Source organism: Rattus norvegicus, chromosome 2 (assembly GCF_021556685.1).
Source record: "Rattus norvegicus strain SHRSP/BbbUtx chromosome 2, alternate assembly SHRSP_T2T, whole genome shotgun sequence".
Lineage (NCBI taxonomy): Eukaryota > Metazoa > Chordata > Mammalia > Rodentia > Muridae > Rattus > Rattus norvegicus.
The window spans coordinates 200,271,803-200,284,387 of NC_141535.1; the positions used below are offsets into that span (position 1 = coordinate 200,271,803).

The window sequence follows — 12,585 nt, forward strand, 5'->3', positions numbered from 1 at the left end:
TTTCTTCCCCCAATCTTTCCAATATATTTCTCCTCATTCTCCTTCAAATTCTGTCTTTTTTCACTAATAGTCATCATATGCACATATATGTGCATATATTCCTAAATACAATACTTTCAGTTCATATAATGTCATTCTGTGTATGTTTTCAGGTCTGATCAATTGTCAGTGGACAACCAAATGGTTTGTTTTCCCTTGACAAAGACTACTTCTAATCTCAGGTTTTATCCTTGCTCGTAGATTTTTTTTTGTGAGGGTTGAGGCTTCCTGGGCTTTTCCCCTTCTATTTCGACATGTCCATTTTTGTTATCTTTTTTGGTAATATTTGTGAGGTTGTGTTGGTGAGACTTTAGGATAGTAGCTTCTGTTATTAGTTGGAGACAAAAATCTCATAATCTATTTTGGCTTTTATAATCTTTCTGCCCTCTCCTTCATGGAGTTCCCTGAATGGGAGCTGCAGAAGTGTTTTGGGATATACCCACTGTGACTGGACTTGGATGCTCTGTGGTAGTGAAGTCAAGGTTATTGGATGGAAATCTAAGACCACTAACTCACTAAACCAATATAATTCCTAACAACAATATATAAACAATTGCCTTATGCTCCCAGATAAGTGTGGTCTTCATTGCTTATAGCCATAGATGCCGATCCAGGTGTGGCCTTGGTGGGGATAGAGTAACATGGTTCCTTTCCCTGGTACATGGTCCCTATGTGAGCCTCCATGAGGTTGGATGGCTGCAGTGGGTGTAAGGCTTGTTTGTGTGATAATATACATATTTTCTGGAACCAGTATTAGCAGTGGAGGACTCTTTCCTTCTATGGAATATCCTCCCTGCTAACATTAATGAATACATGATAATCAGACAGCACAAGTCCAGGAATCAGCGCTGTGGCTATGTCTCAGCAAAATGGTAAATTCTAGGACCTTCAGGACGTCTCCTAAGGCTGTGCAAAAGAACTCTGAAAACATGAGTATAAAAATGTATAATTTCTCAACAATGTGAAAATATAGAGGCAGTATGAATTATGAGAGGTTTCATGAATTTAAAAGAACAAAGACATCTAAACTATGAACCAGCTTGTCAGAGAGCTAAAAGACAGGGAGAAACAAAAACAGGTAGATTCCAGGGTTCAAGTTCAGCCTGGGACACAGCTAGTCTAGGCCAAGGTATGGTAGAAATGATAGTTTCAGGATAGGGTTCCACCCAGCTAGTTTATAGTCTGTGTTTAATGGAGGCAGGAAGATATCTAAATTATTTTGATATGTTAAAAGAAAAATGTGTGTTTGCCTTTTCCTAAGAACTAAGTGGCTGGGTTCATGGGGAGCTGATTCAAGAGATATTCAAAGGGAAACCTGAAGTAAATGACTGAATTTATATGTAAATAAAAACCTGTACTTTTGGTCTACATGAGGTGAGTGATGGCAATTCTTTAGAATTTATTCTAGAGACAGCTGGAATGTCTGGAGATCTTTGGAGAGTGAAAACAGCTCTTCAACAATCTTTTCTAACAGAATTTATGACTAGGTTGTAAGATCCGATTTTTTTTTATAGCAACTTTTTCTGACTTGGTCAGAAAACACATAGCTTTTTACAATTTTTTACGAGGAGAGAGAGCTGTCTCAACCAGAGAGTTCTTAGAATAGCAAGAAAAAGCTGTCTAGAGCAGAACAGAACACATATGAATACACACACACACGCGCGCGCGCAGACACACACACACACAAACACACACACACACACACACACACACAGAGAGAGAGAGAGAGAGAGAGAGAGAGAGAGAGAGAGAGAGAGAGAGAGAGAGAGAGAGATTGAGAGCCAACAGTCTGAATAGCCATCTCAGCAGAACCTAGGCTGCCAGCTTGGACCCACAATTTGACTTCAAGTCTTTCTCAAACACCTTCTCTCAGAAACCTCTCTCCCTGGCAGATAGAGACTGCTACAGAAAATCACAATCAATCAAAATATAGTTTTGATAATTGTCAGCTTCCTGTTTTCAAATTAGCGTCTTAGGGAAGTCATCCCTTAGACTCTGGGATAAGTGATGTCTTTTTTTGTTTGTTTGTTTTACATATTCTCTTCACTTACTATAAGTATCTTTCACAGCACTTAGAAAGTTGGCAATAAGAAAGTTACTTGCATAATTATAATGTTGTCCTCCACTAAGCTGAATGCCTGTGTGACCTGCCCAATTTCCTTTTTACACAAGGTGTTGTGAGGGCTCTTTGTGTAACTGGTCAACATCTTCCCTGTTCAGAACACCCTGCTGCATTTTTTTTCTATGTCCTTTACTGTAATGCTAGATTCTTTAAGGAAAGGACCAGCCACATTCTAACCATTATTTTAGTAAAATGCTTAAAGTTGTCTTCAGTGACTTTGTAAAAAATATGTAGTTAAGTACTAAATACACTCAAGTTGTAGAGTAACTGCACCAGCGTCTGTCTCATCCATTCTTTTTTATTATGAAAAAAGAGGAACTCAATGCTTACTAAAGATTAATTCTCCCTTTGGCTTTCCTCCAGGTTCATGCATACTGGATATTCAGCGTATCCTCCTCTTGAAGGGAGAGCATATGTATATATATATTTTACACTTCACATACCTGCTTATGCCTTCATGCACAATTAGTTTCCACCTTTCGGGTATGTGGATGATGATGCTACCGTGAACTCTAATATACAAATATCTCTTTGAGACCTAGCTGTTGGTTCTTTGGAGTAAATGTTCTTGGGTAAGTGGTAATGTCTTGTTGAGGATTCCTGGGTCCGTTTCCCACGCACAGCTACAGCATGCTGCATGTCCACCATATGCTGTATTGAAAGACGTACCGCACCCTTGCTACTCTATTTTATAATATTTTTATAGCATCCAGTATGATAGGAATTAATTACATCACAGTTCCACTTTGCATTTTCTTAATGATGTAATGTTGAGCATCTTTCATTTTCTTGCTGGCCTTTTTAGCATCTTCTGACAAATGCATATTCAAATCTTTTTTTCTGACTTACATCTACAATTATTGATGAATTTCAGAATTCCTTGGAAACATCTTAATGTGTTTACTTTATCAGAGATATCATCTACTTTTTATTGATTTTTACTTGTTGCATATTAACAGACAATTTAAAAGTCCAACATTTCATCGCTTCTCGGCCTTTTGGCTAAGATCAAGTGTAGTATCAAGTGTAAAAGTCCAACATTTCCCCTGTGACTGCATTGTCATGTCCTCTAACGGATGGCTCTTGCTCATATGTTCTTTCTTTACCCTGACTTATTATCTCAATTAATTGTATAGTTATACATTTTACATTCATTTCTTTGAATCAGCTTGCATTAAAAACTATTTGTAGTATTTGAATTAATGTTCTTTTTACTATGTGGATATCCAGTTTCCTCAGTCATTTTGTAAAACCTGTCAATTCCTCCTTAATTGATCTTTGTACCCCAGTGAAAAACCATTCAATTTTGCCTAACTTTGTTATGAGTTTTCTTATGTATTCTTTTCAATTCTATTAGAGTATTGCATTAGAATAGAATGGTTTATGGGTCTATCCAGTATCATATTGATTTCAAATACTCTAGCTTTGCACCAGATTTTCAAATCAGTAAATTTGAATGTTATGGCCTTTTGAGTTTCTGTTTTACAGGATTAGTTTGATCATTGAGGTCCCTAGACGTTAGAAACAATTTTTATAGTATGTTCTCTCTACCTTTGGAAAAGATGACCTTGGGATTTAGGTGGGATTGGTTTGAAATAGGAGACTACTTTGGAAGATATTAGCACCTTAACAATATTAAGATTTTCAACTAGAAACATGAAAGATATTTTCATTTAGTTATACTTTCATTTTTTAGTAGCAGAAATATTGTATTGGGGGTAGACCATTTACAATCATGGGAGGAGCTTGGCAAAAGGCAGATAGACATGATGTTGGAGCAAGATGTCTCACATCCTGAGATAGCAGTCAAGAGGCAAAGAGAACTAAGTAGGAATACTATGAACTTCTGAAAGCTCAAACACTAACCACAGTCATACGCCTCTTCCAAAAAGCTCACACGATGCTAAAATTCTGCTCAAATGATTTGAATGAGAATGCCCCTCCAGAGGCTCATATATTTGAATGACTCCACCAGTTAGTGGAGCTGTTAGAAAATGATGAAGGTATGTGATCTTGTATTTATGCTTTCTTTAATTTATTCCAGAAATATTATACAATGTTCAAATTTTCTGCCTCCTCAGTTAATTTCTGAAGATTTGATCTTTTTTCATGCTACTAACTTTGGTAACTTTGTATAGGGCTGTCTTACGTATTCATTTCTTAAAATAAACAGGCTTTTTCTGTGTGTCTTTTGAAGAGTTTTCCATATCTAAGACTATATCATATCTGAGCATTCAGGATTTTATTTTCTCTTTTCCAATTTGTGTTTTTAAAATTTACTTATTATTTTCTAACTCATGTGGCTACCACTTTAGGCACATGTTGAAAGGAAGTGGCAAAATTGTCATCCTTGCCTTGTTAGTAAACAAAGAGAGGAAGCCCTCAATCTCTCAACACTCAGTGCGATGTTGGCTGTAGGCATCTTGTGTTTGCCTTTTCTTAATATTGGGTAGCTTCACTTATTCCTCACTGGTTGACATTTTTATCATGAAATTATTTTGAAATTTTATGAAATGTTGCCCCTCACCTTAATGGAGTTCAATAATATCTGTTAATATTTTATGGAGTATTCTTACATGAATGTTTCCATAGGAAAATCAGTCTTTAATGTTATTCTTCTCAGGAAGATTCTGGCCTCTGAGAATGAGCTAGGATGTCTGATTACAATATGACTTCATATGGATCTGTTTGAGTTCATTTTAGGGTTTGCTAAATATATTGGATGCTAATATAAATTTTTTGAAATCAAAGTTTGGAATTATTCACTTTTCTTTCATTAGTTCATCTTCCTCTCTTCCATTCCCTCTCTTACTTTAGGAAATACCACAACATGTTCATAGACCCATGTGTAAAGTCTTGATCATGTAGGTACCTTAGGCTTTACTCGAGTTTCTTCAGTCAGCTCTTTCTGTTTCCTTCTTCCAGGGGACCTTGTTTCATTGTTTGCTCTGTCACATTATTGATCCTTTTCTCTGTCTGCTTGAACAGGCTAGTGGGTGTTTCTCCTTCATTGCTCCTTTCGCATCCCAGAATTGCCTTTGATTTATTTTCAGGGTGTCTTTCTTCATACTGATAGATAATCTTTCATTTATACAATATTTTCTTAACTTCCTCCTTATCTCTCTTTAGTTTTATTAGAATAATTTTTTTCTCTGTAATAGCCCTGGCTGTCCCAAAACTCACTTTGTAGACCAGGCTGACATCGAATTCATGAGATCCCTCTGCTTCCCAAGTGCTAGTAATAAAGGCAGGAGACACCATGCTCTGCTGTGTTAGCATCTTTAAGAGAGGGGTTTTGTTTTGTTTGTTTGCTAAACTCTTGAGTTTGTGTCCTTCTGTAATTAGAACCTCTAATCACTGAACAGACTTCACATTTGCAAGGGTAGAAAACAGAGTTTTTCCCTCCATACACCCAGCTGCTTGACACAGGAAGGAAAAGAGGTAGCTTCTGTTATTTTGAGAAATAAACATCTGGTTATCATGCAAACTTTCCATTGGAGATTGGGATCCTGCCATACACTCCATAGTTCCAAAGTAATGACATCAGACAGATGCTGCCCGGGTAGGCACTGCACAAATGGGAACAAAGATTCCTGTTGTTTCTCACCCTTCTAATCTCTCTCTTCCAGGAATAAACACATTTTAACCATTAAACAGAGTAATTGGAGCATAGCAGAGCTATCCATAAATTCTTGATAAATTAATCAATAAATGGCTATCACATTGGTATGATTTGTTATATAATTTATAGAGTAGATCATGATTCTCGAATTCATAAATATGTACAATACTGGAGGTTTTTAGTATTCTTCTTAATTTTTAAATAAGTTGTCTCCTATTGTTAGTGTCCAATTTCACTAAACTTGCATCAATATTAAATGTATTTGAAATTATGTTATGATTACCCTTTAGATGGAAAAATTTTGACATTGGCCTAAGCAGAGATTTCTCAGCTTTTAAACTAAAGATATGATGTATAAATGAAAAAGATTGATAAGTAAATTTTTATTGAAATAGAGACTTTTATTCTATGCCTAGTACTATTAAAAGTACTACAATGAACTGATTGAAATTATTTCAGTTTCATAAAGAGAGAGGCCTGGCATGCAACTTATGTTAAAAACTTTCATAACCATCAACACAAGTTTTCAAGTGAGCAAAGGGTTTGAACAGACACTGAACCAAATTGTAAGCAGTTGACAAGAGGCATAACATTTTCAATACCTCAAAGTTCACTATGAGAAGCTTTTTAAAAAACCCACCAAACTAATGGTTTCAAGTTCTATGAGAAATGGAGACATTAAAATTACTGCACTGATTCAAAGACCCACAGTGAAAGAGGGAGAGGATGAGAGGGGGAGAGAGGGGGGAGAGGAAGGAGAGGGGAGGGAGGGGTAGAGGTAGAGGTAGAGGTAGAGGTAGAGGTAGAGGTAGAGGTAGAGGTAGAGGTAGAGGGAGAGGGAGAGGGAGAGGGAGAGGGAGAGGGAGAGGGAGAGGGAGAGGGAGAGGGAGAGGGAGAGGGAGAGGGAGAGGGAGAGGGAGAGTGCGCTAAAATTGGAGATCTTCATTGGGTTCCTCCACCTAGAGCTCAGGGAAGCCTGGCAAAAGATGGGGAGGAAGGACTGTAGTAGCCAAAGAGTTCAAATATAGCCAGTAGAACATGGCTCACAGAATCAAATAAGTAAGCAGGACTTACAGAAGCTCACAGAGACTAAAGTAGCAGTCAGAGAGCATGCATGGGTCTGTGCTAGGTCCTCTGCGTATGTTATATCGATTAGCTTGGTGTTTGTATAGGACGCTGAACAGTGGAAGTGGAGTTCTCTCTAACTTTTCCATCTGCCCTTGGGGCCCTTTTTCTTACTGATAAGAGGATTTGTACCTAGGTTGGTGTTTTTGTTTTTGTTTTGTTTTGTTTTGCTTTTATTTGGTTTGGCTTGATTATTTTTTTTGTGTTTTTTTTTTTTTTTGTATTCTGTTATGCTGTGTTGGGATGGTATCACTGGGAGGAGTGTTCTTTACTGAAGGGAAATGGAGGAGTCATGATTCTGAGGAAGAGACGAGGGGAGAGAGGTGAAACTGAGGTCAGAATGTATTGTATGAGAGAGAAAAAAATAAATTAAGGGTGAAAATTAAATAACAACAAACGACCAAACTCCTGCACCCTGTTTGCAGGAATGTGAAAGTGATGCCACTTTTGAGAATAGCATAACATGATTTTAAGAATTCAATGTGCACTTAGATAAGTTTGCAGTACCGTAGGTAGGTATCTCGAATGCACAGTCTATCTACTGGCCAATTCTGTTCGTGTGCCATTTTGGGAAAGACAAGACTATGGGAATACAATTGTTGACGAGGGATGACTCAAAGGACACGTGGAATGGAGTAGCAAGGAAAGGTGAGCTTAGTGCCCTGTTCTTTACATTCTGGTTCCTGTGAGGTTGTGGTTTTAAAAGTTCAAGAGTCTTTAATGAAAAATTATGATTTCACTGTGTGCAAATTGTGAAGTTGTTTATAAAGTTGTTGATAGTGCATTTCAGTGACCAGCACCTTATGATTTCCAAGGCTAGGTGTGACCATTTGTTTCCTTCATTAAAATATAAATAATGTCAGCATGCCTGCGGGTACAGTGAGTCTTGAAGAAGAAGAGACACAGGCTGTGGCACAGATTTATATAGTGCTGGACATTATCTCGATGTCAAAGTCATTAAACGCTATTTGACTAACAGCAGCTTGAAAAAGTTTCTAGAGTCATGCTAGAGTACTGCACTGCTTAGTGGCTAGACTCCAGGTAAAATGATTGATCATGTTACTGAGGTACACATGCTTTACTGGCCTACCTATAAATTACCTTTAGCTCCAGGGCTATAGTAATAGGTTTTCATTTTAGAACATTTCCCTCCATTTATAAGTTCATGATTTTTCAGTCAGATCTTATACTCATTTTTATCTTGTTCATTTGTGGAAATAATTTCGGTTTTCTATTATTCTGTGAGAGAACTACCATTATGTAGACGGGCCTAAAATGCTGGGACTAACTATTTGAATGACTGATTTTTGCAGCAACAAAAAAGAATGTGGAGTTCTTTCTTGGCACATTCTCATTTCCTGGGGTAAGGTCAATAATTCAACACAAATCCTATTTCACATCTCTATTAGAGGGCAAAAAGGGCCAAGCATACTCATACACTGAAAAAGCCTCATTCCATGTTATAGGAAAGAGCAAAAAGCCTCACATGTAGAAATGACCTTTAGCGATTGAGGATGGATCATTTATATACACACGTGTGATGCATAAATCAGAGATAACTAGTCTTCCAAATGATGAAAGTTCATCATTCACTCCCATTTCCTGTAAGATTCCCACATGTTCCCAAGAACCTTTAGCTTTTGGAATGCAGAAGAGTGTTTCTGAGTGACCACCATGCACGAGTATCATATATTAGACAAGTAGAGCAGTAATTCAATTATCTCCACCAAGCTATCGAGCACGTGACTCTTTTGTCATAGCCTATGCCCCCCCCCCCGTAGATCCTTTAGCCCAACCTTCCTATCTAACACGTACAAGATACATATCTATTCAAAAACCACTCAAGATCCTTTCTTTATGCAAATCTTAATCGGTGATCGAACGTCAATATCCGGTAGATATGTATTTGGGCTCGTGGATCACTATCATTTAGAAATCAAAATATTTCACAATGGCTGAAAGCTTGCAGAAATTCTCTGTGAGTGAGCTGACAGGAAACCGTCATCAAATTGTCAAGCAGTTGCTCCAGCTGTGGCAAAGTGAGAACGCTAGATTACACGTGTCAGCATGTGCAGATAACAGCGGCACAGGCACAGTGAGCTGAAGGCTTGATGGGAGATGGAACCGTAGCACCGCGAACTGCATCCTGTTGTAGACAGGAACGCCACCTCAGCACTGCTCCATTCACGTAAGGGATGCTTATAATCAATAACAGCTCTCCGTTCAACCATTTGCAAAGTGTTCTGAAAACTCCCTTCCCCCACCAAAAAAAAGTTCTGTCGATTAATGTGTGCTGATTCACAAGCTAGAGTTAAACAGGCAAAAGTTTTTAAATGGAATCCTATCGGTCTCTTTTCTCAGATTGGACCTGGTTTATTAATGCATTGAATAGGAGGAGAATATTTTGGCAAGAGAAATAATACTCTTCCGCGAAAATGGGTGAAGTTCTTATCAGGTATCCCAGTTCAGAGTACTGAAAGATTTATTACCAATTTCTCCTCTAGCTTCCTCCTGCTTGCCACAGACCCTTAAGGTTCCTGAAAACTCGCCGCTGCAGTTTCCCGGGCTCTAGCAGGGCTCCTGATGATATCCATTATTTAGTGCTTCTGTGTGCGGCTGCTGCCTCCCTTGTGCTGCCCGATCACGATCAGTTGGGTCTTCTCTCCCAGAGGCAGGGAAGCTGAGGAGTTGGAGGTCAAGGTGTGTTGGCTCCCTCACGCTTTTGTTTGTCTTGGCAGTCACGTATTTTTAAGGTGCTGTATTTATTATTCAGTTTCAACACTAGGATGATTTCTTCAACTGTTAGAAGATATCTGTGACGACTCAATGAAATAAGGTTTTGTGACGTTCACTATTTTTATTTTTCATTTTTTATTAGTTATTGTATTCATTTACAGTTCAAATGTTATCTTCCTTCCCAGTTTCCCCTCCACAAGCCCCCCATAGTCCCTCTCCGGCCCTTCCCCTGCCTCTGGGGGTCTTCCCCCACATGCCCACCCACTCCTGCCTGAGCACCCTAGCATTCCCCTACCCGGGGTCATTGAGCCTCCACAGGACCAAGGACCTCCCCTCCCATGGATTCCCGCTAAGGCCATCCTCTGCTACATATCTAGCTGGAGCCATGGGTTCCCCATGTGTATTCTTTAGTTGGTGGTTTAGTTATCAATTGTTCTACTTTTTGGTATTTTTTTTTTTTTGCATTTTCCTTGCCCCTTTAAAACTATCTTCCTTTTATCATTACCATGACTGAATTTCTTTCTGCATATTAGTCTTAATATTCTGAATATCAAAGATATTCTCTAGGACAGATTGTACAGGCTGGGAAGCTTTATTTCAATTTCTGGTTACCATTTAGTAATTGACTGTGTTACTACCCAGAAAAAGCCCTTGACCATCTGCAAGTTGATCACCTCCCTCAAGCACTATATTTCCTCCTAGAAGTAGTTATGTGAGAAGGATTTGAAATCAATCATCCACAGATATCTACAATATACCAACTATATTTAATTTGATGTGTTTTTCATTCTTTGTTATCTGCTCTGGTTTGGGCTTATTTTTTTGTGTATTTATTCATGGCTATGAGTAATTTCATCGTTGAGAATGAATTTGACTTTGGAAACTCTGTTTATGATTTGGTGCATATATATATATATATATATATATATATATCCTATCTACCCTATTCCAATCAGTGTTCTTCTTTGAGGTGACCCAAATGCTTTGAGATATAGGTGATAATCTCTGTCTGTTTTTGTGTTTAAAACCTCATAGGAACACACATTTATTTGTATAGCACTTAGGAAGCCAAGGCAGGGGGACCCCAAGTTTGAGGTATTCAAGGGCTGTAGATGGAGGTATTAAAATGGAACAAATAACAGTTGCAACAGTGATGACAGGAAATCACATATAGGCTATAGTTTTTACATAGAGCCATGGTACCCAGAAGATGATGCTCAACATCCAAGGTCCTCTGATACAGAGGTAACTGGACAGTGCCAAGCTACTGCTCAGGAGTGTGGTCAGGACAGAGAGTCAACTGTGATAGTTAATTATCTGTTGCTTTGCATTCTCTGCTTCCAGTATCCTGCTCTTGTTCCCTCCCCAAGGTCAAGGTTATCATAATTAACATGGCTTTCGCCATCTTCCTGGTGCCTTAATGTTGGTGACAATGTAGTATTAATGAGGTAATAATAGTTTAACTATTTTATAACTGCAAAACAGTTTGGGTTTTGTGAAAATCGATGATTTTTATTCCAGTGAGATAAATATCAGGTACAGAACAGTCATGATTTAGGAAAAAAAAAGATAACTACTTAGAAAATGTATTCTTCAAACATATACCAATTTTCTTTAGAAGCTTTATGGAGCCCTCTTCTTTTTCAACTAGACTACACATGATCTTTGTCCAGGTTATAGAAACAATGTCCTCTACTCTACCTTCATTGTTGCGAGAAAAATTTCAGTCCATTCTTGTAATCTATTGACTTGATTTTTATTTATGCAGGAATCCTCATTGCTTTTGTGAAATATGGAATTTCAGGGCAGAAAACAAATCTTTCTCCTTTGTATTATCTTGTCCACTGCATAAAGAAACTATTTTCAAATGTTCAGTTAATGTTTCTCTGAATTGAATTCTGGGTGATTACCTAATGCAGCATCTCTTTATTAAATGCACTTTAAGGTGAGGATCTGTATTGAACAAATACCCTTTACTTGTATAGATCCTAAACCCATATTCTCAAAAATATAATAGTGTATAGTGATTTGTACTGTTGGGCTAAGAAGCTTTCAACCTGAAAACTGGCTTAATTCATTATGGGTCAGACACCTATACCTTATTGATTACAGCCTTAACCAGCTTTATTTTCTGTGACAACAGATAAATATAAAAATAACAGTTTTGAACATTATAAATTTAAGACTGTGAAAACGTTACCCTCTGCAAATGTGGCATAAAAACCACATTATGAAGCTGCTCACGGCAACTGTGTCAGTGTTCAGCAGAGCATTTGTTCTTTAAGCAAAGTTGTTTATGATAAAGGGAGAAAGATAACAGATACACAAGTCCTCAAAAGGGGATGAATTTGCTAACACAGTGATATAGCTTGAACAGCTTTTGATTTCAATGCTGAAGCAAAATTCCCACCTTTCCTGGTAATATTTTCTTTTCTTCCCACTATGAATCTCCCTTGTGTTTTTCTACCCACTCAGTACAGTTTATAAATTATTGTTTCATAATGTTTACTAGTTATCCTGTGTCATGTATTTTAATCATGTTCACCCCTTTCCCCAGCATCTTCATATTCATCCTCCTCCTTACCTGCCCAATTTTGTGTCTGCTTTCTTTATTCTTTAACCCATCAAGTCCAAATTGTGTTGCACGTATATTCCTGGATAGGCAGTCTCCCACTGGAACAGAATTGACTTCACAGGAGCAATTCTCTTAAAGACAACTGATTCTCCATCTTCCAGCAGCTATGATGAGTTGCTCAAAGCATTTTATTTGGGGCTGGCCTTGGTGCCCACATCCCATCTCCATGAATGGCTTTTGTCTGGTTGTATTTGAGTACCTCTTGCACACGCCGTCATCTGTACAACTGTGTTCAATAAAGTCATCCACCATCCCTGGTTTTTGCAATCTTTTTGCTCCCCTCTTTCAAATAATTTCCAAGCTTTG

At 38.0% G+C, this 12,585-nt stretch overlaps 1 pseudogene; it reads left to right on the top strand.

The window, feature by feature from the left end:
- Positions 1-3,143: 3,143 nt before the first annotated feature.
- On the top strand, positions 3,144-3,204 carry Rnu2-7 (RNA, U2 small nuclear 7; annotated as a pseudogene).
- Positions 3,205-12,585: the final 9,381 nt, after the last annotated feature.